Source organism: Rousettus aegyptiacus, unplaced genomic scaffold, assembly GCF_014176215.1.
Source record: "Rousettus aegyptiacus isolate mRouAeg1 unplaced genomic scaffold, mRouAeg1.p scaffold_m13_p_12, whole genome shotgun sequence".
Taxonomy (NCBI): domain Eukaryota; kingdom Metazoa; phylum Chordata; class Mammalia; order Chiroptera; family Pteropodidae; genus Rousettus; species Rousettus aegyptiacus.
Genome location: NW_023416287.1, coordinates 56931482 through 56959267, shown reverse-complemented (window position 1 = coordinate 56959267; position 27786 = coordinate 56931482). Strand labels below are relative to the sequence as shown.

Sequence of the window (27786 nt, the reverse complement as noted above, 5' to 3'; positions counted from 1 at the left end):
TGGATTGCTTTGGGTAGTATGGACATTTTAACAATATTGGTTCCATCAATGAGCACGATATATGCTTCCATCGATTTGTATCTTCTTCAAGTTCTTCCTTCAACGTCTTATAATTTTCCAAGTATAGGTTTTTTTACCACCTTGGTTAAATTTATACCTAAGTATTTTTCTATGCAATCATAAGTGGGATTGTTTTCTTAATTTCATTTTCTGATAGTTCATTATTGATGTATAGAAATACAACCAATTTCTGAATATGAATTTTGTATCCTGCTACTTTACTGAATTCCTTTATCAGCTGTAAGAATTTTTTGGTGAACCATCCCTGTACCCCTGGGATGAAGCCTACTTGATCATGGTGTATAATCTTTTTAATATGTCACTGTATTTGGTTCACTAGTATCATATTTAGGATTTTTGCATCTGTGTTCATGAGGGATATTGGTCTGTAGTTTTCCTTTTTGTGTGTTATCTCTACCAGGTTTTAGTATCAGAGTAATATTTGCCTCATAAAATGTGTTGAGAAGTATTGCCTCCTCTTCAATTTTTTGGCAGGATTTGAGGAGAATAGGTATTAAATCTTTGAATATTTGGTAAAATTCACTGGTGAAGCCATCTGGTCCTGGACTTTTCCTTTTTGGTAGGTTCTGATGATTGAATTTCCACACTGCTGATCAGTCTATTTAGATTTTCCAGATCGTATTTATTTTTCCTAGTATTTTTTTTGTTTCCAATTTCATTTATTTCTGCATGAATTTTGATGATTTCTTCCCTTCTGCTGACTTTAGGCTTCCTTTGTTCTTCCTTTTCTAGTTTTTTAAAGATGAAGCATTAGGTTGTTTACTTGGGCTCATTCTTGTTTTTGGAGATAGGCCTGTAAAGGCATGGCTTTCCTCTTATGACCACTTTTGCTGTGTCCCAAAAATTTTAATATGCTGTACTGTCATTATTATTCATTTCTATGTATCTCTTGTTCTTTCTTTTTATTTCTTCCTTGACCTATTTACTCTTCAGTAGCATGTTGTTTAATCTCCATGTACTTGTGGTTCTTCTTGAGTTCTTTTTTGCAGTTGATCTCTAGTTTCAAAGCATTATGATCAGAGAACATGGTTGGTATAATTTCAACCCTCTTATATTTGTTTAGACTATCTCTGTGTCCCAGTACGTAGTTGATTCTTGAGAATACTCCATATGCACTAGAGAAGAATGTATAAGCAGCTGTTTTGGAATGGAAGGCTCTGTATATGTCAATTATGTCCAGTTGGTATAATGTGTCATTTAAGGATGCTATTTCCTTATTGATTTTCTGTTTGGATGATCTGTCCATATCTGACAGTGGGGTATTTATGTTCCCTACTATGATAGTGTTTTGGTCTGTTTCTCTCTTTAGTTCTGTTAGGAATTGCTTTACATATTTCAAGGCTCCCTGATTGGGAGCATAGTAATTAAGCGTTATGTCTTCTTGGTGCATGATTCCCTTTATCATTATGAAGTGCCCCTCAGTATCTTTCTTTACCTGTTTTATTTTGAAACCTATTTCATCCGATAGTAGTACCACTATTCTCACTTTTCTCCGAATGCCATTTACTTGAAGTATCATTTTTCACTCTTTTACTATGAGTCTATATTTGTCTTTGAAGCTGAGATGTGTCTCCTAGAGGTAGCATATGGTTGGGTTCTGTTTTTTGACCCATTCTGCACCTCTGCGCCTTTTTATTGGTGAGTTCAATCCATTTACATTTAGAGTGATTATTGAAATATGAGGTCTTCTTATAGCCATTTTATCTTTTGCTTTGTGGTAGCTTGGTGTTTCCACTGCTTCCTTGTCCTTGTGTTTCTGATTTCTTTATTTTGATTGACTTTTGTGGGTTTTGCCTCTGGTTCTTCTTGTTTTATGTTATATACTTCAGTTCTGAATCTTTTGTGTGTGGTTACTATTATGAATATGAAAAGGATAGTTATATATACATAGTTGTCCATTTTCTTCTGCACGTGCCTTATCTCCATTCCCCTTTGTGAATTTGTATCTTTGAATCCTCCCCTTTTCCGTCATTGTTATCTCAATTTGTCCCTATGTATGCTGAACATTCATTACTATCTTGCTATAGCAATTCTCTTCTTATTATTTAAGCTTATAATGCCCTGTTCTTAGTAAGGGTTGCACTCCTCTGCTTCTATTTGCTTGATAGTCACTTCACTCCTAATTATGTATTTTTTGTTTTGATTTGTCATTTTGTTTTAGATGAACTGACCCCTTTCAATATTTCCTATAGTGCAGGCCTCAGAGTAGAGAATTCCCTCAAGTTTTGTATGTCTGGAAAGGTTTTAATCTCTCCTTAATTTCTAAAGGAGAGCTTAGCTGGATATATTATTCTAGGCTGGTAGTTCCTTTTGCTTAATAGTTTATTTGATTCCATTCCTTTCTGGCTTGTAAGGATTGCGCTGAGAAGTCCAACGATAACCTAATGGGTTTTTCTTTATAAGTTACCATTTCTTCTCTCTGGCTTGCCTGAGAATTCTGTCTCTGTTATTGATTTTTGATAATTTTAATACAATGTGTCTTGGTGAAGGCTTTTTTGGATTGAGATAATTGGATGTTCTGTCGGCTTCTTGAATTCCAAGCTCCAGCTCATTCCTTAGATTGGGGAAATTCTCATCCACTGTTTGTCTGAAATGCTTTGTAGTCCCTTCTCCTTTTCCTCGACTTTGATAATGCCCATTAATCTTATGTTTCCTCTCCTGATGGTATCAGCTAGTTCTTGTATTTCTCTTTTATTATTTTTCATTCTCTCTTCTTCCTTCTAATTTATTTCTAGATTTCCGTTTTCGATATTACTGATCCTTTCCTCCATTTGGATGACTCTGTTTCCCAAGCTTGCTATCTCATTTCTCAACTCTTGCATGTGTGTGTGTGTGTGTGTGTGTGTGTGTGTGTGTGTGTTTTATCTTCAGAAGATCTATTCTATTCTTTTTGAGGGTTTCAATCTCCTTGCTCTGCTCATCTAGTTTCTTCTTCAATTCCTGAAATTGTTGATATAACTCGTTTTGGAACTCACTGAGTTTTTTTAGAAGTACCGTCCTGAATTCTCTTTCATTTAAGTCACATATTTCTATGTCTGTAAGCTTATTTTCTGAAGATTTTTCTCTTTCTTTCTGAGATGCCTTGTCACTTTGGTTGTTCATGGTGTTTAATGGACCATTTCTCCGCCTGGCTTTCGACTTCTTTTCTGGAATGAAGATTTGTTACATAAAGATCTCTCATTAGCCTGTTGCAAAAAAGGCGCTTTTGTTTTGGTTTCCAGTAGGTGGCATCTAAGCCTCTTGGATTCCTGCTTTATATAAAGCCTTAATCATACCTTTTTTATTTTCTTGTAGATATTTAATCATGCTCACTGCTGCCAGCTGCATGGAACTCACAACTCTCCCAGGCAGGGCTGTTTAGAGAACTCGCTGCACCTTTCCCCCCTCTTCTTCCTCCTGCAGGGAGCTCCAGTGGCTGTGAGAGCCAGGTTCTTTATTTCTCCCAGTCCACCACCCAACATCCAGGTTTCTGACCTTGGTAGCTCTTATGTGCAGATCCCATTCTCAGACATGCTGGTACGCAGTTTGGGTGTTTTTAGTTGAGTTTTAGATATTCAGCTTTTGTTGTTTCAAAGGGAGAGATCTGAGGACGTCTCTCACTTTGCCATGTTTTCATCATTAATTTTGACAGCCTTACTAAGTAGAATAGTCTTAGTTTTAGGTTCTTGCTTTTCACTACTTTGAATATTTTAAGCAATCCATTTTGGCCTGCAGTTTCTGTTGAGAAATCAGCTGACAGTTTTATAGGAGTACCCTTGTAAGTAACTAGCTTCTTTTCTCTTGTGCTTTTATAATTCTCCCTTTGTTTTTAACTCTTGTCATTTTAATTATGATGTGCCTTGGTGTTGGCCTGCTTGGGTTCGTTTTGTTTGAGACTCTCTGCACTTCCTGGACTTGTATGTCTTTTTTTTTTTTTTTTTTTGCCAGGTTAGGGAAGTTTTCAGTCATTATTTCTTCAAATAGTCTCTCTATTTCTTACTCCTTCTCTTCTCCTTCTGGTATCCCTATGATGCGAATGTTGTTACCCTTAATATTATTCCAGAGGTCCCTTAAAGTATCCTCATTTAAACTTTTTTTTTCTTTTTGTTGTTCTGATTGGGCGTTTTCTGCTACCTACGAGATCAGATATGTTCAGGATGGTATGGCCGTAGACAACTACCTTGTATTCAAATTGCTGATTTGATCCTCTGCTTCATTTAATGCACTGTTGATTTCTTCTTGTATATTCTTCATTTCAGTTATAGTATTCTTCATATCTGACTGGTTCTTTCTTATGGTTTCTATGTCCTTTTTATGCTTATTATTTCTTTGTTGAAATTCTCACTAAGTTCATCGAGCATCCTTATAACTATTGTTTTGAACTCTATATCTGGTATGTTGTTAGTCCATTTCATTTAGTTCTATTTCTGGAGTTTTCTCCTGTTCTTTCATTTGGGATATGTTTCTTTGTTTCCTCATTTTGGCTGCCTCTCCGTGTTTGTTTCTATGTATTAGGTAGATTTGCTTCATCTCCCAGTTTTGACCAAGTGGCCTTATATAGTATGTGCCCTGTGTAACCCAGTGCCACGGTCTCCCTAATCACCTGTGCTGGGTGCTCCAGGAGTATCTCTTGTATGTATTGTGTGCCTTCTCGTTGTCATTGAGACTTGATTGTTGTTGGCATGTCAGTTGGAGGGAATAACTCTTGAGCTTACTGAATTCGAGTATTGGCTATGCCTACAGTGTGTGAGCTGCTGTGCGAGTGCTGACCCCAGGAAGTGGGGAGTCACTCCAGTGTGTTCATGTGCCTATTGATAACACCCTCTGTAGGGCTAATCAAGTAGTGCTCTGTTATGGTTTGAAGCCAATCTCTAGGTGTATTGGTTCTAGTGACCCTTGGGAGTGGTTCCCGTTCAGTCCAAGGTTAGCCACTGCTGGTGACTGGCCTGGGGCTACCTAGTAACAGCTACAAGGTTATCCATGCTTGGTCACTGCTTGTGCTGGACCTGGAGTTGTGTAGGAGAGGCCATGTTGCTAACCAGAGCCCGTTGTCACCAGTATCAGGCCTGGGGAAGTTCAGCAAAAGGCCGGGGGCACTCTGAGATCTGACATCATTCTAGCTGCCTATAAGGCTCAGCCACCGAAAGAGTTAGGTGAGGCAGGTGTCCCAGGGAATCATCAGGGTGGGCAAATGGTGTTCATCAGGTAAATGCAGAATCAGGTTTTGCATCGGTGCTGAACCTGGGGCCACTCACAAAAATTTCAGAACACATCGAGGCCAGTACCACCTACCTTGGGCCCCAGACCTCTGAGAATTGTCAGAGAAAAACTTTAGCATGGGCCAGGGCTGGTTGCCTGCCAATAAAAGTGTGTCTGGCACCACTTGAGCCAAGGCCTTCTGGTTGCTACTGAAAGAGCCTCTTAGCATGCATGGTGTGGGGCTCGTTGCCTAACCATTGAAAGTGCCTCCAGCAGTGGGTGCATTGGATAGGATAGAGTCCAAGGGAGTTACCATGGTGGGGCAAAGTGGTTAATCAGGTTAATGCAGATTCAGGCTTGGCACTAGTGCTGACCCTAGAGTGATTCTGCAAATGCCCAGAGCATTCTGAGGCCAGTCATACTCCTGCCCCCTGCCTTAAATCTGCAGACCCCTGAGTTTTCCAAGAAAGACTATAGCACAGGATGGGGCTGGTTGCCCCCCACCAAAAGTACCTCTGGAGGCTCACAAGCCAAGGCCAGTTTCTTGCTGCTGAAAGAGTCTCCTGCAGTGGGCAGGTCAAGGCTAGTTGTCTAACTGCCAAAAGTGCCTCTGTTGGTACATGAGTTGAGTAGGGTGGAGTCTCAGGGAGTCTTCAAGGTGGAGCAGATGGTCCTTACCACACCAGTGCAGATGCAGTTTTGGCCTTGTAGGGGGAGAGTTCAACCCAGGAAAGATAGCATCCACCTGTAGGCTGCACAGGAGGAGAGCTCAATACAGGGATAGTGGCAGCTGTCCCTCCAACAATTGTCCTGAAGCTACGTGACTTGTTCTTTCCCTGTAGATCTCTGGAGCTTCCCAAATCGCTTTATCCCTGTCAGAGCCCAGAGTGAGTGCTTGTGAGTAGTGAGTCTGTGGGTGAATCCTTTAAAGGGTTGTCTGGGTTTCCAGCAGCCTTCTGTCTTATGCCGTTGGACAGAATCTCTGCATACTTTTACAGCCAGATTTTGTGGGATTCCTTTTCCAGGCACTGAAACCCTGAGTTGGAGAGTCCATGTGTGGGCCTGGGGCCCCTCAGTCTTCTGTGAGGACTGCTGTAGCTGAGATATCTATGCTCAATGAGCACTCATGGGTGTGGGGCCAGCCTGTTTTACATCTCTGCCCCTCCTGCCAGTCTTGATGTGACCTCTTATTTATATCCTTAGTTATAGGAGTTCTGTTCAGCTAGTCTTCAGATGGTTCTTCAGGTTGATAGTTCTATAATTTAGTTGTAATTTTAATGTAGTCATGGGAGAAGGCAAGCACAGCATTTATTTACTCAGCCATCTTGCCCAGAACCTTGTGCTCTTTGATTATCACTTCATTCACTTATTCATCCACTTATTCATAAGCATGTATTTAGCACATAGTATGTGGCAGAAACTGTGCTGGGTGCTAAAAGTCAATCAGGGAACAGGTTATATGATTTTAAAAATATTTTAACAGCTTTATTGAGGTATGACTTACATATAAAATTCACCCACTGTAAGTATACAACTCAACAATTTTCAGTAAATTTATAGAGTTCTGCAACCATTACCACAATCCAGCGATAGAACACTTAAATCACCCAAGGAATATCTCTTGTGCCCATTTTCCATCACTCTCCATTCCCTTTGATTCCTGTCCCTGGGCAACCATGATTCTAATTTCTGTCTCCATAGATTTACCTTTTTTGAATATTTTATGTAGATAGAATCATATAATATGTGACATTTCTCATCTGATTTCTTTCACTTAGCATGTTTCCCATGTTTCCCGTGTTTATCCATTTTGTGTCATGTGTCAGTCTTTCATTATTTTTTTATGGCCAAAAAATTTTCATTCTATGGCTATGCCACAGAAAATGCGTACATTTTCCTGTTTTCAACTTCTTTGTATCATGTGATGGTTACATTCCTTTATTTACACATTCCCTTATCTAGAGCTCAGAGGACAATTTTTCAGAGGGCTACTGGTCCACTTTCCAGTTTCTAGCTATCATTCTCCTATGATAATATTGATTTATTGAGGTGGCATCTTTATGTACTCATTATTTGTTTCCTCATACCCAGAACTGATGGAGTACACTAAAACCTACAGTTTCTACACAGTAAAAAGCTATAGATTTTCTTCCTCTCTTTGCCCCTGGTTGGAAGCACAAAAATGTGAATATTAATCTTCAACCTACTTATTGCACAATTTTTCTCTGGAAATTGTGTTCTCTGAATGAATGTAAGAAGAGAAGCAAGCAAAAGAGACATGGAATATTTCTCTGGCTGCCTCAGGAATCTGGGTCTATGTAGTAAAGAAATAGTTGCAGAATTTTCCAAGTTTCTACCAAATTTGGGCCCTGGATCACAGGGCAGGAAGCGGAAGAAGTATGGCATGTATTTTTACTTTTTTTTTTTTTTTTTAGTATGACTTCATTTCACAAGATGTCTGGGCATGCTTTAATTTAATAAATTAAATTAAGTGAATGGATGATTTGGTAGAAGGAACCACCAGCGTTCTTCTGTTCCCTTCTGCTGTTTTCATGGTAGGGATAGTAAACATTTTTAGCACCAGGGAACTTTTTTCTTTTTTGAGTTCCATGTTTTGAAATATTTTTCTCCTATCAAACTACAGTTTTAATTTCTTCCAATAATTGGTTCATCGATATCATGTATTACATCAACCAGAACTTCTTATAAGTAAGAATTAGTTAGGATAATTCAAAGAATTCATAAAATTCAAAACTAAAGAAGGCAGACTGTTTGCTCATTGCAGTCTTTGTAGAAAATGTACAATTTCCATTAGGCTTTTTAAAACATCAACACTGTATCAGAACACACTGTTTTTAACTTCGTGAAGTCCTAGCAGTCTCAGACTCATGGTAGGAAACTGCTGCATCTTCAAGGATCTGAAGTGGCAGAAATTGGGCAAAGTCTGGGTTGGCCAGCATAAATGTACAGCAAGCTCCCACAGTGCTGATGTATACTTAAGAGACCAGTCTCCCCACTTTAAGCTTTAGAATAGGTTAATACAACACAAGGCATAACAGTCTGACAGATTAAGGCAGATTATCAGCTAATTGCAGAGAATAACATCATTACTTTGTTTTCAGTTCAGCATTTATCTTTTAAAAAATACATATATATTATTAAATATATGTGTATCTATGAGTGTGTATACATATGTAAGTACACACACACTCACACACAGTCTCTGAATTAGTTTCAATAAAACCTGCATCCGTGCAGAGGTACTCATGGAGTGCCTTCAATAAAAAAGTCACTGTGTGTTATGTGATAACATTGAACAGACTCCAGACAGCCTCTTATCTTAGATATACAACAAGGTAGCATAACTCAAGCCTAACAGAGAAGTTAAAGCATTAGGTAACAGTAGCAACAGTAGCATGTTAGTGGAGTAATAACTCTCCTGGAGGATAACCTAGGATGGGTTTTATTGAATTCAGTTTATTTAGCTGGGATAAACCCAGATAGGCATCTCATTTACAAGAAGGTGCTAGCAAGAGGGCACGTTATTACAAGCACATTTAGAAGATAAGCAATAGAAAATTGAATAAAATCAAACATCAGGAAAGGAGCAGAAGTGGTTCCTGCTTCAACTAACTTCTTGCCTTGGACAGGTCTGTATTTACTACAACTGAAAATAATAATTGCCTTCTCAGAGATATGCAAGGATGAATAGCACATTGGCTCTTAAGAACCCACTAAATTACCCTTATTGACAAGCTTGCTTTATGGCTACTTGAAGTCCTTTTTACTTTTTTTCTTTTTCAATTTAAGTGTATTTCCTTTGTTTCTCTGCTCTTTGGAGGATGAAAATAATTATTTGATGTCTCTTCATAATAATTCTTTTAAAAACATGGTGATAGTTATCAATCTCTTAGTTTCCCCAGCTCCCTAGACAAATTACCCAACTGTAAAATTGAAACGATGCTATTTTTCTACCTTTTCTATTTTCAAGGGTTGTTGTTTCCTCCTTTTCCTTCATTCATTCATTTCTCTCCTTTTTAAATTTAAATATGACAGATATTTACTTGGTTATTTCTATATGTGAACCTTTGTCCCTAGGCACTGCTGCTGACATAGGTAAATGCATAGATTCTCTCTTAAAAGGTTATTTTGCATGGGCCTTTATTTGGAAGTTGGTTTTCTAGAGAAAACACATCTACTTGTCTGATAGCTAACTTCTTTGGATGCTTCATCTTTTCTCTTGTCCCATTTAGGCTTCTCCTCCTTTCCTAAAGATCATGTGTTCAAATCAGAAAATATTCATTAAATGTCTACTCTGTGAAAGCTGCAGTGCATGTCACTGAGGATAATAGAAAACAAATACAAAAAGGTCCTCTCTTCTGAGATTTTGCAGTCTAGGCAGAGAGACATATATATATCCAAATAACTTCAACATGTAGGGTGGACCATGTGAAATGCTTTAGTTAAGAAAAAAAAGTGTTGTTAGTTGGATTAGGTACTGACCTATCAAGGGAGTTTAAGGGGCAGTCATAAATTTTTATTTTTTTAAATCTACTTTCTTTAAAATCTTATATAAAATCAAATTGGTGGTTGCTTCTACCAAATCATTTATTCACTTAAAAAATAACTTTATTGAGGTATAATTTATGTACCATAAAATTCACCCATTTCAAATATAGAATTCAATGATTTTTGTACATTTACCCAACTGTGTAATCATCACCATCATCTAATTTTAAAACATTCTTATTCTTCCAATAAGAGTCCTCATTCCCATTTATAATTGGTCCCCATTCCCAGTCCCAGCACTCCTCAAACACTCTTTTACTTTCTGTTTCTATAGATTTACTTTTGCAGGACACTTTCTACAAATGAAATTGTGTAATATATGGTTTTTTTGTGTCATCTCCTCTCAGTATAATATTTTTTGAAGTCCATCCATATTATAGTATATATTAGTATTTTATTCCTTTTGAGATTGCCAAATAGCATTCAACTATATGAGCATAGCAGATTTTATTTATCTATCCACCAGTCATCCATTCACTTATGTTAATTTTCTTTCTCCCTCCTTCCTTTCTCTCTCCCAATAAAGAGTACTATACAAGATTATACTATCTTAAATATATTCCAGAATCTTAGTCCATGTCCAACTGTTATTTTTCTAGGAAAATCTGATTGAAGTCTTTAAACATTGTTAACACTCCAAATTGTCTCTATATAGATGAGGAGGTCATGTGGCCTAGGTAGAAAGCTCTCACCCACTCTTCATTTTTAATTTAATGATTTAAAAAAGAGTCCAATTCTAGTAGTATATTTATGTTTTAAACCGAGGAATATACTCTGAATTCTGGAAAAAGAATATACATTAACCTTTGGAAGTCATCGGAACATATTACCCACACAAATGCTTCTGCTGAGTTAGTTACCTTTCAATGACTGCTGTGCCCACTATCAGCCATATTGGAGTTTTGTGGTATGTGGTATGCACTCAAGATTTTAAAGTATTAGAGACATTTCCTTCTTTCAGTGTAAAGCAGGGTGACCCAATGTCTCTGAAAGGTAAATAAGAACCCTCTCTCTCGTTTGAAAGAGTTATTGAGCTATGTTTACAGTGGGTCCCCTTTGTCTGCAGTACACATACTTTACATTTTCTTAAGGATAATGGGCTACCTGCCAATGACATTTCACAGTTCTCAAGCTGCACGGTTTCTTCAGGAATATAATTCCTCATCTGCTTTGCCCTTTCCCTTTGAGTTTTATGTTTCATCCTTGCTCTGTGTGATGCACCAGTCAACACAGATTCAGGCAACTCCTCATTTCTCCTTCCTTTGATGGCCTTGAAGCTCTTCATCTGGCCAGTCCATCACGCCCAGAGGAATGTGGCAGGATGTGCCCCTGCAGTAGTGCTGCAAAATCCGGTTTGCTGCTCTATCATTTTGTAATTGTCTCACTCTTTCTTCTCATGTTCCTTTCCCACCCAAAATAATACAATAATAATATAATAATCATAAAAAGAAAGAAAATCAAGGCTATGAATACCTCAAAATGAACAAAATTGGTCATTGTTATTACAGGAGAACTTTATACAGAATACAAGCAATAATCTGCTTATATACACACCATTCTTTTACACAATAACTTCTCTGTCATCACTCTTTTCCTATGCTTGGCAAAAGCAGTGAGTTCTACCTGCTCATTCCCATCCTATTTATGCACTCACGAAAAAAAAAAGTCAACCGAGCTTCCTTTTGTTTTTGTTTTTGTTTTGTTTGTTGGTTTATATCTGGGTCCCAGCATGGGGCAAGCAGCTGGAGGGCAACTTTTGCTGGTAACTTCTGTAGAGGGAGCTCTCGTGTTTTATATGTAGAGCTTGTGGCTTTCTCACAGTGAGAGTGGAGTCTGTAAAAAGCAAAACGGCTTCCTTTCTTTCGAGACATCAAAATGGTAATGGAGACCCTATCAAAGTTTAGGGAGATGTTGTGGCAGATCGGCAGGCATCCCTTTATAGAAAATGTATTAGATAAAAAAGCAACTACTAGATCCCTACAGTCAATATGAAGTTTCCTAAGTACTGAGTTAAACTTCCTTATGGGCACCCCGAAGATACTGAATAAGCTGTATATGTTCTATATGCATCACTTCTTTTATTTCCATGGAGAAGTACACCTTTCTATATTTTCTCATACCTTCTTCAGAAGTGCATCATAAATTCCCAAGTCAAGGCTTTATTTAGAATTAGCTTTATTAGAAGTGATTTTGGAAAGAAATATTTACAAATACAAATAAAAATGAACAATTTGCCTGGATATTTTAAATTTGCAAAATGACTGATGCTTTGCAATGGAAACCTTTCTTATGCAAATTTGAAGTTGCAGATGAACTCCACGTAGGATTCCTGACCTAGGAAAGAAACAAAGAACTGGAGCATTTTAAAGTACATTAATGGCCATTTTAATATTTCTCATCTGTTCTTAATTTAAGATAGACGTAATCTCTTCTGAGCTAAGACTTGCTACTTTTAGTATTATTTTCAGTTGTTAATAAAATCTTCTCAATGCTTTGGCTCCCAACTAGAGCTAAGAAACATTTAGCAATAGCTAAAGAGTCAGCTGAATAATGATGGAGTCAGATCAATTCAATCTTTTTTTTTTTTTTAATGTCCCTGTTGCAGGCAAGGCACTGACTTGAGGATCATGGAGGTTAAGAAGGAGGAGAAAGGAACAGATGCTTATCTCAAGAAGCTAGCAGCCTGATTAGGAATCTAAGATAACTTAGCGTTTCCATTCAAGACATTAAAAAGGTACAAATAAAGTATTTCTAAGGGTTTCAGTTTATGGTAACCTAGGAAACATAAAAGTAAAGGATGAGTTTTAAAATGTGTGCTTAGAAATGGAAATTTTTCTAAGATCAATGACCAGTCCTTTTTTTTTCTTCTTTTTTTTTTTTTAATGTCAGTCTGGAGACAGCAAGCTTTCATCTTCTGTGCCTCATCCATATAGAGAGTGCTTGGGTTACTTTATTAGAATGAGCAACAGTTTATGGGAGCCAGACAGAAAGACTGATTTACTTCAATTCTCTCTCAAGTATCAGTGCAAAAACTCATGTGGAGATTTGACTGTTAAAAAACTTTTTAGACATATTTTTGTGGTTGAGTTTGGGTTAATCTATAAGACTGTTTTAGAGTTAAATGCTTTGATGAAAGGGCCATAGATCTTAAGAAAGAAAAGAGCTATAAGAAAATTGATCTAATTCCTTGTTTTCCAATACGTAAGTTGTTTTTATTCCTCATTTCATGGACACTATCCAGAGGTTAAATATATTACCTAAAATTGCAAGCACAGGAAGGCTAGATTCCTGGCCTTCTGCCTCCCAGGAGAGACCTGTTCCACCTTAGAACATCTTGTAGATGAGAAAAAAACCCCACAAACATGCTGTGAGTTTCTAGAAAACTCTCTCTTTCTCTCTCTCTCTTTTTTTTTTGCTTATAAATCTAAATATCAAGAAAATAATACTAGTTTTGGAGACCTTTGTTGCACTCTATTATCATTATTTATTTAAGATTTATACCACATCGATGTCCAAAAAAGAACTTAAATATGTTGGAACTGTATACACATTACAAAATAAAATACCCCAAAAAACAGAGTAAAACTTTTTTTTCTAAATCAGAGAAATAGTTAGTAAGTGTATAAATGGAAAACACTGATTAATCCAGAGAATGCAATTTAGTTTTGGGTTTCTTGAGAGATGAAATAAAATTATAAGCATGTGGAGCTGTGTTATTCTCATTATCTTACCTCTTAGCTTTGAATTGGGTTCTCAAATTTAACAGAACACATAAGAGGAGAAAAGTATTTTTAAAAGATTTTGTAGATATCTTTGGGTTTTGACTTGTATAAAGCATGAGAGTGAAAATAAATGCATAAGAACCATTACTCTACGATACATTTGTGCACATGTTTTTTAAAAACCGGTGGTGGAGAGCATTTTTTCTCAACCTGCAGCATGTACTAAGAAAGTTTCTCTTTTGTGAGAGGGTTGGTCCTAAGTCTTTCCCTAATTATTTTTAGACTACCAACTTTTTTTTTTCTCAAAAGAATATCAGTGTTGACAGTTTTCCAGCCACAAAATTATGAGAGATGTGGCTGCTAATCCTATTTGAATCATGATGAGGAATCAATCAAAATATATAATGATTATGAAGATGCTTTGAACACTACGAGTGCTATAGAAGTGTGAAGTATTTTTGAATATTTAAACTCTTGGATCCTTTATTTATTTAAAGGGTTACATAGCCTTTATTTAATATCTCCATATTGTGATCCCTCAGCCATCTGAGATTAAATAAACCCTGCAACAAAGATGAATCTCCAGCCTCCCTCTGCCTCTCTCCTCTCAGGTGCTGTTCTGGAGCTAGGCCCAGTAGTGATGTGCAGGAATTTAGGCCTTTGTATTTGTTTTTGGTGTTTGACCTGACAGCCTTGGTCACTGATTGGCTTCCTTTTTCTAGATGAATGTATTCTATTCCTTTATGATGAGGTGACAAAAATTAGACAAAAATGTCAAAATGAGCAACCCAGAAAAGTTGCTATGGTTCCTAAATCAGCTTTAAAAAAAAAATCCTTCTAATCGCTCATAGCTCTGAACATAATCGACTGGTTCCCAGAAGTACAATAAAAGGAAACCAGAAGTATTTTAGTCCCTGGTTGTTTATGAATCAACCCGATTTTCTTTTTCAGACTTTTAAGGTCACTGAATCAAATCATGTGGAGCCTCAAAAGGGGGATTCCCTTCCCATCAGTCTTCCTGCCCACCCTTTCTCCCTAGGACTCTTAGAACTGGGGTTTCACTAGATTTAAGCAAAACATTGTTCAGAATTTCCAGGGGTTCCTAATCAAAGCAAGTCACAATGAAAGCTACTGTGGAAATTACTGGAAGGGAAGAAAAGTGGCAATAAAACCGATCTCTGGATACCTTTAGTGTATAGCAATGCTGTTTCTCTCCTAGTACACAGGTTTGGGAATTCCGTTGGTCTCAGTGGGAGTCCAAGGAAGAGTAAGCCTACTACACTCATCTCTCCAAGTAAGCCAGGATATTTCGCATCTGGAATAAAGCCAATAAAGCATGGTACCATGGCTCATGGGATTGGATTTATGTAGGAAGTGGATTTTTACGGCTGAGTCTTAGACACACGCAGGAAGGTGAAAGAAAACATAATGACATTTATTATTTTCTAGAGCTCTAAAGAACCTCAGTGTCCTCACTATAATGTGACCATTAGAGAACACAGCAAAAATGTTGGCATATTGCTTGGCATTTAGAAGTACATGGATAATGTAAAATTTCTTTCTTGTTTCTTTTACTTTTTCTTTTTACTATATAATATTATCAAATAGTATAATTTTGATTTTACTTTCCAGATTAGTCAGTGATATATCTGTTGTTTCTTAACATAAACAATTTCACACTGCTTATATTTCTTTTTTTGGGACTTAACGAATAGCAAAGAAATATTTTTATAATCAACAAGCTTGATATGTAATTTCAGAAACTTCCCATCAATGCTTCTTATATCCAATTGGTACACTTAAGCTTAAGTTAAAAAAGTAATATCCAAAATAAGAATAAAGATGTATCAATTGCCAACTACGTGCACAACATGGTACTGTGTGCTGTATGTTAGATATTCCATTTAACCCTCAAAACAACCCTAAATGTGTGACTATTTCCCATCTCCATATAAAAAAGTAAGCTCAGAGAGATCCTACCCATCTCACAGTTAGTGAGTGTCAAAGCTGCTGCTGAAGTCTGAGTTCTTTGTATCTGACAATAATGCCTAGGTGGTACTGGAAGTCCAGAAAGTTAAAACAGAAGAGCTTCTCACTGCCTTACACAACTGGGTCTCCTCAAGAGTGTCTGAAGAAGGAAACCAATTACACCAAATTAGACAGGTCTAGAAGGTGGAGTGAGGGTAATCTTTTCCCCACTATCCTCATCAACTGTATCTTAGATATTTCTGGGGATTGAGGAGGCTTCCAGTAATAGAAGTTAAAGTGAGCCCTTGCAAGTGGTTCTGATGTTTGCAGGTTTTGTTTTGTTTTGTTTTGTTTTATTTTTGTTTATTTGTTTTTGAGAACAAAATGGGGAGGGCAAAGCAGGGAAGCAGAAGTCAGATTACAGGAGAGTCTCCTCAAACTTTTCTAAGAAAGGATTCAGCATAAGGAAAGGGGTGTCAGGTATGGTGAATCTGATTCAGTAATAAAGTAGATTAAGCTGCGGTTGAAGAAAAGGTACAGTTCTAAGAATGGCCAACTGGGTTTTTCTTGAACCTGTCCCTATCCTAGCACTCGGGAGGGCTCTGCACATCCTGGAGTGGGAAGGGCTATCTGTACAAAAGAAGATGTTCCATGAGCCAGCTTTCCAGCATCTCTGAACCCAGGTTGCCCTGCCATGGAGCCCTCTCACAGTGGGAACTTGCCGTGTAGGTGGAAGAGTATCTTTTCATTTTTCAGCTAACTGCTGAGTAACCAAGTACCCAGAATATTGATGCCAGTACTCAGGCAAGGGAGGCAGAGATCAACAGGAGTGTGCAGTGACCATGGACATGTGGCATAGGGCAGCAAAGTTAGAAATAAAGAGAGGCCTGGATCTCTATGTCAGGCTACAGGGGTGGTAGTCAAGATTCACTCTAGACTGATTCACAAGAATGTCTGACATATCTCTATGGACTTCATGAAATTATTAGGTCTGGGTGGAGAAACAAATCTTGAAAAGGGATTGGGTTCCTTCCGTGCGAGTGGGGGCCATAGCACATGAGAGTTAGCCTTGAATGTTACTATATCTGTCTAAACAGCAGAGGCCTGGAATTACTCAAGGTATACGAGCAATGAAAATCTAGAATAGCAGGTCTGGCATAGTGAATATGTCTTGTGAGCTCACACCACCTTAGCCAGATAAACTGGGCAAAAATCTCTAATGGCCATGCACACCTCCCAGTGTTAACAACGCAGATCCCTTCTGATCCTAGCTTGACTATTTCCCAAATGGAGGACAACAGAGAGATGCTCAAGTTGGCTGTCATGTTGTGTAGAATCTGTTCATAGTTGCCACTTAAATGTACTATGAAATCAGGCTTGATAATTGTATGTAGAGCAGCTCATCTTGACCATGCTCTCTTTAAAGTTAACTAGATAGCCAGAGGCAAAGTCTCGGAGGTGAGTAGTATGGGTGTGTACCTACAAAGCAGCCCTGAGGAGTTCTGGTGTGAGGTTTATTGAGAAGGAACACTAGTGCACATACAGTGAGACATACAGTTCCTAAGGTAAGTGTGAAGGTGTGAGTCAGCCTTGATAGCAGCCCTGCAAGATGTATAATGAGCATAGCTTTCCAGGCCTCCTCAGTTTCTCACCGGACATGGCCTTGACTTCTGGTCCTTCATACTCTTCCTGCCAAGAGTAAAGTCCCAACAAGTAAAGGGAAGGCCCAGGTCAGGTTACCAAACCTTTTATACACCCTCAAGACTCCGACTCCAGCAAAATGGCATCTGGGCTCTTAACTTTTATTGGTATATGAACCCCTTTGGCAATCTGGTGAAACCCATGGATTACTTTTCAGAATAATGTTTTTAAATGCATAAAATAATGTGCTTAACATCACAAAGGCAATATAGTCTGAAATAGTTGCAGGGACTTCAAAAAATAATTAGGGCTATGTAGAAATAAAGATCTTAAAGGGGGGTGGGTTCCTTCTATTTAAGTAGGGGCCTACAAAATCAAAATACTTAAAAAATAATGTTGTGATATAAAAGATATGTGCTTTCTTAATAATTCAATAAATAACAAGACTTAACAGTAGGCCTAATAATTACCATAATTCCAAGTAGTGATGGTCATGAATTGTATTTTAAAATATCTACTACAACCACAATGTGATTTGAAAATCTTGTGGCTTTTATTGGTGACAAAAATCACTGATACTGTAATGGTCATATAGCATGCTGCCTACATTGATAATTGAAAGAAATGCTAAATTTTAATTAAAGGTAATGAAAGTAAAGATGAAAATTTCTCCCATCCTATCTTAATGGACCCCCTAAATTCTATGTATAGACCTCAGATTAAGACTTCCTGTCTTATATGTTTGTGGAAAGTGCATTTAAGAAGTCACATTTTTAGGTACGTTTTCTTACCTTAACACCAGTACCACTGAGCTGCAATGTCCCGTTATGTAATGATGACGAGGCAATACCTGAACCAATTGCAAGAGCCAGTCTGTGGGCATGTGAAATGAGTTATCTACAAAAACTTGGAGGATTAAGCAGGCCCAAACACCAGCACCAGGCACAAATTCTGTGTCATTTATGGCAACAGTCCCCAACCTTTTTTGGTACCAGGGACCGGTGCTCCTATGAGAATCTAATGCCTGATTATCTCCAGTGGAGCTGAAGCAGTGATGCTAGTGCTGGGGGGTGGCTACAAATATAGATGAAGCTTTGCTTGTGCCCACTGCTCACCTCCTCTTGTGAGGCCCAGTTCCTAACATGCCACTGGCTGGTATTGGTCCACAGCCCGGGGGTTGGGAACCCTGGTTTATGGGGAACAAAGGAAAGTTCTAGTAATTCTATAAGATGGGGCAATACTACAAACTACATAGCTGGACAAAGACTAGTTTGGGTCATTTCTGTAAAGAATAGGAATGAGGAAAAGAAAATTGGACCTTAATTTGAGCACAGAGTGGAATGTTGGAAAATATGTCAGATTTGAACTTGACTCCTGGTTCTATCCTTGACAGCTGGGTAACTTCAGGCAATTAAAAAAGTTCTCTGTTTTTGACACCTGTTGGTAAAACGGGTCACATATCTCGCAAGGTATTTGTGATGGACTCATACAGTAATTATGTGTGTGTGTGTGCGTGTGTGTGTGTGTATAAAACCTGCTGTGTAAACTATAAAGCCCTGTACGTATATTTGTTATTATTATCCAGTTACAAACTGCCTCATGTTTAGCTTTATTTAAAATAACTGGGCAGCAATCTCAATGCAACACTCTCACCGAAGTCTGCAAGTTGAGGCAAGTCCTTTGTGGTTTCTGTCACTTTGCCCTTTCTGGGGACATTGCCATGACTGGCAACTCTGACAGACTGACTGACTCTATCACCCAAAGGCCAGTAAAGGTGACCTTTGGTTCTCCTGAGAGTCCTGTGTCCCTGCTTTTCTGAGGAAACTCCCTTTGACCTCTATTCCTCTGGCTTTCCTTTCTGTTAGCTTCCCTTCCCTCCTCTGGTGCTGGCCTCTGTCCAAGGCCCTGGGATGAAGGCGAGGGGCGGGTGGACTGGCCGCGTGGGCTGGGGAGAGAATGGAATGGCAAGAGGAAAGGAGAGAGGCCCTAATCCTGTGGCTGCCTCCCCAGGCTTGCAGAGTGCGGTTTCCATAAAGAGCCAGCAGCAAAAGTGCGCAGAATAAAGTGTACTGAAGTCATTCAGCTTTGAACACTTCCTGTATACTTTTAAGCTGCCCATGACATCATTTTATTGGGCGGCTCAGAACAATAAGCGGGGGAGGTCTGAAATGAACCAAATCTACAAAGCAACAAGAACAGAGTAAGACGTTGAAACAGAAACTGCCACAGTCGATGTGGACATTCCCAGACTGAGACAGAATTGGCCCCCAAGTTTTCAAAGATGGTCCAAGAGAGCGCCCCTCGGCCTACCAGCCCCCACACGCCCTCTCGGAGCCTGTGACCTCTCTCTGTGGAAAAACAACAGCCGACACACAGGGAAAGTCACGTGACTTCTAAACTGTTCATCCATCCAAGTTCAATAAATTAGCAGCCAAAAATTTTAATCAGATATTTAATCTTTCCTCCCTGTAAGGGAGATTGGGTGTTTACTGTGGCTCTCTGCCAGGTTAATCTCAGAGAAGAAAGATTGCTTGCCGCGTCCTTGGTGCCGGGAGGCCCTAAACAGTCACTCTTGCCTGTTGAGCCCTCCCCAGCTAGTAGGTTAGCTCTTGTCCCTTGTAACTCTCTGCAGTTTGCATCAACATTGAACAGTGACTGGACAGGGGATTTCCACCTCCTATAAACTCGCTTGATAGGGACCAACCAAGGGAAGGCCTGCAATAATCAATAGAGACAGTCTCATCTGATGACTGTTCTCAGTCTCCTCCCCGCCTTCCCTCCTCCCTCATCTCTTCTTCCCACCTTCTTTTCACCTTCTGTCTCCTGAATGCCAGAGTTATCCCCATGGAGGAAAAGAGCTTGAGGGAATCCTACCAAGAAGATCCTAACTGTGGTAGCAGGACTTATCTACTTTATGAATAATTAACTGATATCTAAATTGCTGACTATGATTAAAATTTATTAATTCATTCAAAAATTAATATGGAGTGCCAAGCACACTTCTAGGCTCTTGAGACAAATCAGAGAACAAAAGAAACAAACTCGTCTGCCCTCTTGCAGTTTATACTCTAAGGATGAGAGACAGATACTTAATAATAAACAGATAAACCAACTCATAATATAAAATTAGAAGGTGGTAAGAGTTATGAAAAAAAGAAATGTACCAGATGAGGTGGGCTTGGCATCTATGTAAGAGGATATTATTTTTGTAAAATAATTCACTACAACATTCTCATGGAGAGGTGCCTGTTACTTTAGTGGATGTTAATAGATGCCATGGAGGTGGAGTAAGGAATGGGCTCCATGGTTAAGGTGTGTAAACAGAGTCAGGGGAAATAAGTGAGAAGTAGAGACATTTTGGAGGCTATTGTAGAAGACATGAAAATCTGCGAAGTCTGTAAATGGAAATGAAGATGAAAAGCCATGCAGGAGAGACATCCAAGGAGAGGAGAGAGAACAGCCTGGCCCCCACTGTACAGGGTAGAAATGGCAAAAAGAAGAATCAGGCTCTAAGTGTCTAGACTTTTCCTATGTCCAGTTTTAAGCCTGAGTGACTATGAGAATGAATGGACTTTTAACCCAAATGTGAAAGTTAAGAGAGGCATATTTGGGGGAGCTTAGTTGATATCAGATTTTCAGATTCAGAGTCATGATTGTGGTGTTGATGGATAAAACCATTGGAGTGGGAAAAAGTAGCAAGTGACAGATACTGAGAAGTGATCAAGAGGTAGGAGGAGATATTGGATAGCACCGTATCTCAGGACTATGGCAAGTAATGGTTTTGAACCAGTGCTTCTTAAACTTTGCTGTTTTGGATTATCTGGGGGAGATATAGACATTTCAATTCCCAAGTCATACCTCATACTGTTATGTCAGAACTTCTGGGAGTAGGACCCCAAAATCAGTAGTTGTTAAAGCTTTCCGGGTGATGATGATTTGCAGTCAAGGCCAAGAACCAATGTTTTAAAGTGGGAAGAAAGAATAACAGCTGCAGAGAGATGAAGACAGATGAGGGTTGAAAAAAGGTGGTCAAATTTGGGGGGTAGAAGAGCATTAATGGCCCTTTCTGGAATGAATTGCTACTTAACCTGTGATCCTCAGTCTACAACAGCAAGGTTACCTGGGAGCTTTAGTAATGCAGGACCTTAGCCCCTCCTCAGACTTACTCAATTCAAATCTTCACTTTAACAGGATTCCTGGGCATTTAAAAACATGCTTGGGGCCCCACCCCAGTCCAACTAAATCAGAATCTCAGGAGTGGTGGTCCAGGAATTAGTATTTGAAAAAAAAAAAAAATTTCCAGGAATCTTATATTTATTCAGGATAAAGAACCATTGATTTAGAGTAGTGCATCTCAAACTTTAATGTGAATGTGGATCACATTGATCTCGTTTAAATGCAGATTCTGGGTCAGTAGTTCCGAGGTAGAGCCTGGATTCTGCATCTGTGATAACTCCTTGGTACATATGATGCCGTTGGCTCACAGACCACATTGTGGATGCAAAAGGGGTGCTGTCATAAATCTAACTGAAAATAACCTTGCAAGATGATCTGATCATAAATGGAGACAAGTCATGGTGGGTAGCCCAGGCATATAACTTCTTTAGTAAAAGGTTTATCTTTGCCTTAAACAAACCCTGTCCGTTGTTTCTGTGCATCTAGATTAACACATCTTTGAAATGCCTTTTTCAGACCCCCTGGGAGTACAACCACTCTTAAGAGAGCTTATAATCTTGTTACCTATCCTGTAATCCAATCTCTGCTTGCTTTTTCCCATCTTCATGTAATCTTCCTTATGGTCCCACCTTAACTCCAAATGCACAAAAGAAACTGCACTGTCATTTTGAAAAATATTTTTGTCTCTGTTGAGATCTTGCTTCTAGGAGTATTTTCTTTTTGGCTCACACGAACTCTAATAAATTCTTATAAAATTTTTCTACAGGTTTGGACATTCTTTGGATGTCAACAACTAGGCTCTGGAGCAGTAGTTCTTGTAGTGTTTCAGGAAAAAGTCATCAGTGTCCCCTGAGAACTTGTTAAAAGTAAAATTCTCAGCCTTAATACAGACTTAATCAGAAGTTTAGGGTAGAGACACAGAAATCTGAGTTTTAGCAAACCATCTAGGTGTTGAAGAGTGAATGACAAAAGCAAGATTACCCATCCACTCCCTTTTTTCCAGAAATTGGTGGTAAAGGAGATAGGAGAGCTAGAACCTTGTCATTTGAAAAGGTGAAATTTCCCCAATGTAAAAGAAGGCATATCAAATTCCTGTGTGGTGTTGTCAAATATCCATCATACTCAAGATCTGTTGCTTACTTTCTTCCTGTTCCTGAGTTGTAATCCCTCTGCTGCAACCTTCTGTAGGTGTTTTCAAGGCCAGGGGAGTCCTGAGCAGGTGAGAAGCCAGGTGGAAAGGAGTCCACAAAGAAGAAGGAGTAATAGGAGCTGAAGAACAGCACCCGAATGGCTCGGAGCCCAGAGAAAGGGGAATAAAATGTATTTATAAACTGAGGAAGAAGGATTCACTTTGAAAAGGAGGATGAAAGGGCATAGGTAAAGATAAAGACAAGATAAGGAGGCAGAGAAAATAGTATGCTAAAAGAGAAAGAAGGTAGAAATAACTAACTACCAATTTGCGATTTACCTACCAGCTATTATACTTGTTATTTTACACACAGGAACCCTAATCATCAGAAAAACCAGGGATCCCCAACTCCTGGGCCTTGGACTGGTATCGGTCTGTGGCTTATTAGTAACTGGGCTACAGAATAGGAGAGGAGCAGCGGGCAAGTGAGTGAAGCTTCATCAGTATTTGCAGTCACCCCCCAGCACTAGCAACACCACCTCAGCTCCACCTCAGGTCATCAGGCATTAGATTCACAAGGGGCACTGGTTCCTGGTGCCAGAAAGGTTGGGGACTGCTGCACTACAGGATGGATTTTCAATCTATTGTTCCCATTCAACAGGTAAAGATATTTAGGCCAAAATGAGATTAGTAACTTCCCCATGGTCCCATGGGTAGGAAAAGACAGAACTGAGATTGGATTCTGGCCTTTCTGGCACCAAAGCCCATATTCTTTTCACTCCATCATGTTGAGCTAGATATTGGAGAATTAGGGAAATTTTTACCAGATATGCTTTTTGTTGGTGGAATAATTGTTAATGATAACCCATGACTTGATAGGTCAAAGTACAGGTAAACTAAAGAGGGATAAGGAGTTAAAGTTTCCTTTTTCTGGATTATAGTCAGACCTTTATCATTAACTGTATGAATTCCTATCTTGGGCTTTCTTTCATTTTCTCATTTATAAAATAAAGGAATTGAATTTTCTAGACTTAAGAGTTCTAGATATTTACAAAATCCTATGGTTTGAAGAGTCTGTGAGAGAGGAGTGCAAAGGACCATCAATATGAAATGAATTCAAGAACCAATGAGTAGCACTGGGAGCCCCCTGAGGTCAGATAGCATGGCTCTGGAGCACAGAGTCCTCAGAGTTCGATGACTTGCTGCTGCGAATCAGTGAAAGGGTTAGAGTGAGGATGTTAGTTGTAAAGGAAATGATTGCCAGAAAAATGTCCAAGATGACTTTGAGGACACGAGACTGACTCTGAGCTGGGGGTTAGAATGGTGGACAAGACAGGTCAGGAGTGTAGAGTGACCTAGTTTGCTAGTTAGACCCATGCTGAAATGCCTGTTGTGGGAGCCGAGGCTATAGATGGGAATGAATGAGACATGAGCTGATGGAATGAGGAAGGAAGAAAAGCATGAATGAGCTAGAGGTCAAATGAGGTCAAGTAGCAGAGGGAGAAATAATAATTAAGGAAGCAATGGATGCTGTTAAAAAAACCACTTTTTGAATCTAAAATAAGAGATTGGACCAAATGGTGTCTAAGAACACTTTTAGCTCTTTCTCATATTTTCTGATGCCACTGAATCTTTGGAGAATAAATAACTTCCTTGCAATCGAAAGAAGGTTTCATAAGGAATCTAAGCTTCTGTTTGGAAATACCTCCTTTTGTTAGGCATTCTAAATATGGCACTAAAGCACATCACTTTAAGAGGAAAAGTTTTCTGTTATTTCATTTTATTATTATTTTTTTTGATAATGTGTTAAATGGTAAAGGCTGAATGACAAGGAAGAAGAACACTTCTACATTTTACTCAATGGATCTACAACTTTTTAATTAAATCGTTACAACCTCTTCATTGGTTTCTTATATGAAACATGTAATCTTTCAATTCTTCTAAAAATTCTTTCCCAGGTCTTTGATTGCCACAACCTAATTTTGTTTGTTCACATGACTTGATTAGGATGATGAATATCGTATCAGGTCTGTGAACGCTCTTTTACCTTGACACTAAAACAACAGTAGTGACAAAGAACAGGTTAAGGCATAATGGACCTCTCTCTTCCATGGAATTACCCAAGACAGAGTAATAGAATCATCAGATACTGCACTCAATTATTGTGAAACTTTGTTCATCATGATTGCTTCTGAAAACTGCATCATGGAAAAGCATTTATTCTGAGTCTTCTTGGTTTGCAAAAACGAAAAGTATCAAATGTGCCCTTCTCATCTTAGTGCTTCTGTTGACAAAAGCAAAACAAAGCCAGGAACTAAATGACATCTGGAAAATCTGACCCACAGAGTCAACAAGATGGAAAAGTGCTGTCCTTAGGATTCTTTGTTTTTTTTTGAACATTAGGGTTTATTCGTTTGCTTGTTTGTTTGTTTTTCCTCCCTCCTCTGCCTCTCATTATCTGTTCTTTGGTTAATTATCTTATGTTTTCATCAATTTATTCATCAAATATTCATTGATATCTGCTCTACCAGCTGCTGTACAAGGCACTGGAGATTTAGCAGATTTAGCAAGAGAAATGTTGAATCTTCACTTTGACTTAACAGTTTAATGAATAAGATATTAAATAAGTAATTATAAATGAAACAATGAGGGTTATTATAAGACAAATAAATACAAGACATTATGAGAGTGTCAGGATGGTGCAAACCAACTCTGTTTTTTGGGAGACCTCTCTGAGAAAGAAAGGTAAGTGAGTTATGAAGGATAAGTATATATTAGCTAGAGGTAGAGGATATGTGGGGTGAAGGGCAAATATTCTAAATCAAGAGAAGAATAATTGCAATGGTTCATATGTGAGAAAGACCATGACATACTTGAAGAACATTGGAAATTATTTAGTAATGCTGAAGCATAACATAGAAATTGGGAAATGGTGAAAAATGATGCTGGAGAGGTAGGCAAGGATGAGAGTAGGCCCTGCAAGTTTGTGGCTTATTTGATCAAATTCATGTTAAGAAAATCAGTCTGGCAACAATGAAGAATGGATGGCAGATGTCAAAAGTGGAGGGAATAAACTTATGTTTCTAGCTATGAGGAATAAATAGGGTCTAGACTTATCCTTCCCTTGTAAACAATAAGAAAAGTGGACAAAATATAAGGAACAGCTATTTTCAGATATTGTACAACAGGTGGCTAAAGATGTGATCACTGAGTAAAAAGAAATAGTTGATGTAAATCCTACTATCATTAAAGCTTTTTTGTCTGGAGGTGATTTCCACTCTAGGTGCAGGAAGCAGGAACTCAAACAGAATTCAGCAATCTTTCTGAGCTGAAAAGAAAGAGATCAAAGTTCCAGGAAGCTGAGGCATTTAGAATTTGGGAGGGCACAGTACTCAAGAAAAGAGAGTTATTCAAAGAAAGAGGTCCAGAAATCTGCATAAATGTTTCCTTAAGTCTTTGGCTGAATATCAATACACACATGCATAAGGTAAAACTCATGAGGCCAAGCAAGAATAAATCTCAAAGAAAGCAGTTTTACTGGGAAACTGATATAAGAGATATTCACAGCTCAAACAGAACTGCACATTATCCTAATTCCCTTCAGCCAAGAGGAGAGACCTTATTAAATAGTGTGGCATTTAATGGAGACCGCAGAAGAGCGATGCCTTATAAAGGAGGCTAAATTATCTTCCGATAAGGGCTACACTACATCTACCCTAAGAGAATTTTAAAATAAGCCTCAAAATATCAATACAATTTGCAAAGACCTTTCTCCCAGAAAAAGACAAGCCTAAAAACAATAGAAAATCCAGCACTCAACAATATGCAATTCAAAATGTCTAGCAACCATTAAGCAATTACTAGACATACAAAGAAGTAGAAAATTGGCTCATTGTCAGGAAAAAAAATAAGTAAATAGAAACAAATAGAAATAACAGAGATAATATGATTAGCAGACAAGGACATTAAAAGAATTATTATAAATATGCTCAGGTGCAAAGGAAATGTAAGATATAATGAGAAAAGAAATGGAAATTAAAATTAAGCCTGAAGTAAGTAGAAGAAAGACAATAAAGAGTAATAGAAATGAAAAAAAATAGAAAAACAATAGAGAAAAAATATGAAACCATTTAATTTTGAAGAAAATTAATAAAATTATTGAAGTGCTAGGTAGACTGACTATAATGAAAAATGACATTACTACAGATCTTATAGATATTAAGAGAATAATAAGGAAATATTTTTTTTAAATAAGTTGGAAAACTTAAATGAAAAGGAAAAATTCTTTGAAAGACAGTTTATCAAAACTGACTCAAGTAGAAGTAGAAAGTTTGAAGATCCCTAATGTATTGAGGAAACTGAATTAATATTTGAAATCTTTAAAACACACATGCAACCTTGATCCAATGGGTTTACTGGAATATTCTGTTCAAATTTAAGAAAGAAATAACATCAAGTCTACACAAACTCATTCAGAAAAAGAGGAGGAGGTAATGCTTTACAAATAACTTTTGAGGTCAGCTTTACTCTTCTACCAAACATATAAAAGTATTACAAAAAAGGGAAAACTAAAGACCAGTACACCCCATAGACATGATTGTAAAAAACCTTACAACTTATTAGTAAATAAAATTTAATAATGTATAAAATGATGTCATGCTCATTTGAGATAAAAACTTTCAAGAAACTAGGAATAGAAAGGAACTCCTTCAACCTGATACTTATAGAGTATCTATGAAAAACCTATTGTTAACATTATGATTAATTCTAAAAAACTGAATAATTTCTTACTCAGTTTGGGCAAGGATGCCCATGCTCACCATTTATACTTGATATTATACTAAAGGCAACAGAAAGTAAAAAAGGCATATAAATTGGAATGAAAATATAATTATTTTGTTTCTGTTTTTGCAAATAATGTGATTATGTTGGAAGAAAATCTTTAAAGAATCTACAAAAAGCTGCTAGAATTTATAAATAAATTTAACAAAGTTGCAGAATACAAAGTCAGTATATGAAAAAATCAATTATACCTTTGCATACCAGTAATGAACAATTATAGATTGAAATTAAAATATCAATTATAAGAATATCAAAAAGTATGAATTTTCTAACTTGATTCTAAAATTTTTAAGGAAATTCAAAAACTATAAAACTTATATAGAAAAAATATAGGTGAAAATCTTTATGTTTCAGGGGTAGGCAAAGATTTCTTAGGATGCAAAAAGCATAAACCATAAAAGAAATATTTGATAAATTTAACTTCAGCAGAATTTATGACATTTGCTTTTTAAAAAATATTGTCAAGAATATAAAAGTTCA

The 27786-nt window shown here is 37.8% G+C and overlaps 1 long non-coding RNA gene across 5 annotated transcripts in view; it reads left to right on the top strand.

Moving 5' to 3' along the window:
* The window catches only part of LOC107520144, a 66194-nt gene extending 38617 nt beyond the window's left edge, over window positions 1–27577 (top strand). For 4 of the 5 annotated variants that reach the window (XR_004953686.1, XR_004953688.1, XR_004953689.1 and 1 more), the window contains one exon: window positions 12434–27577. This is a non-coding gene — a long non-coding RNA (uncharacterized LOC107520144). The remainder of the gene's footprint in view (window positions 1–12433) is intronic. The other variant, XR_004953687.1, reaches the window with a different exon arrangement.
* Window positions 27578–27786: the final 209 nt, after the last annotated feature.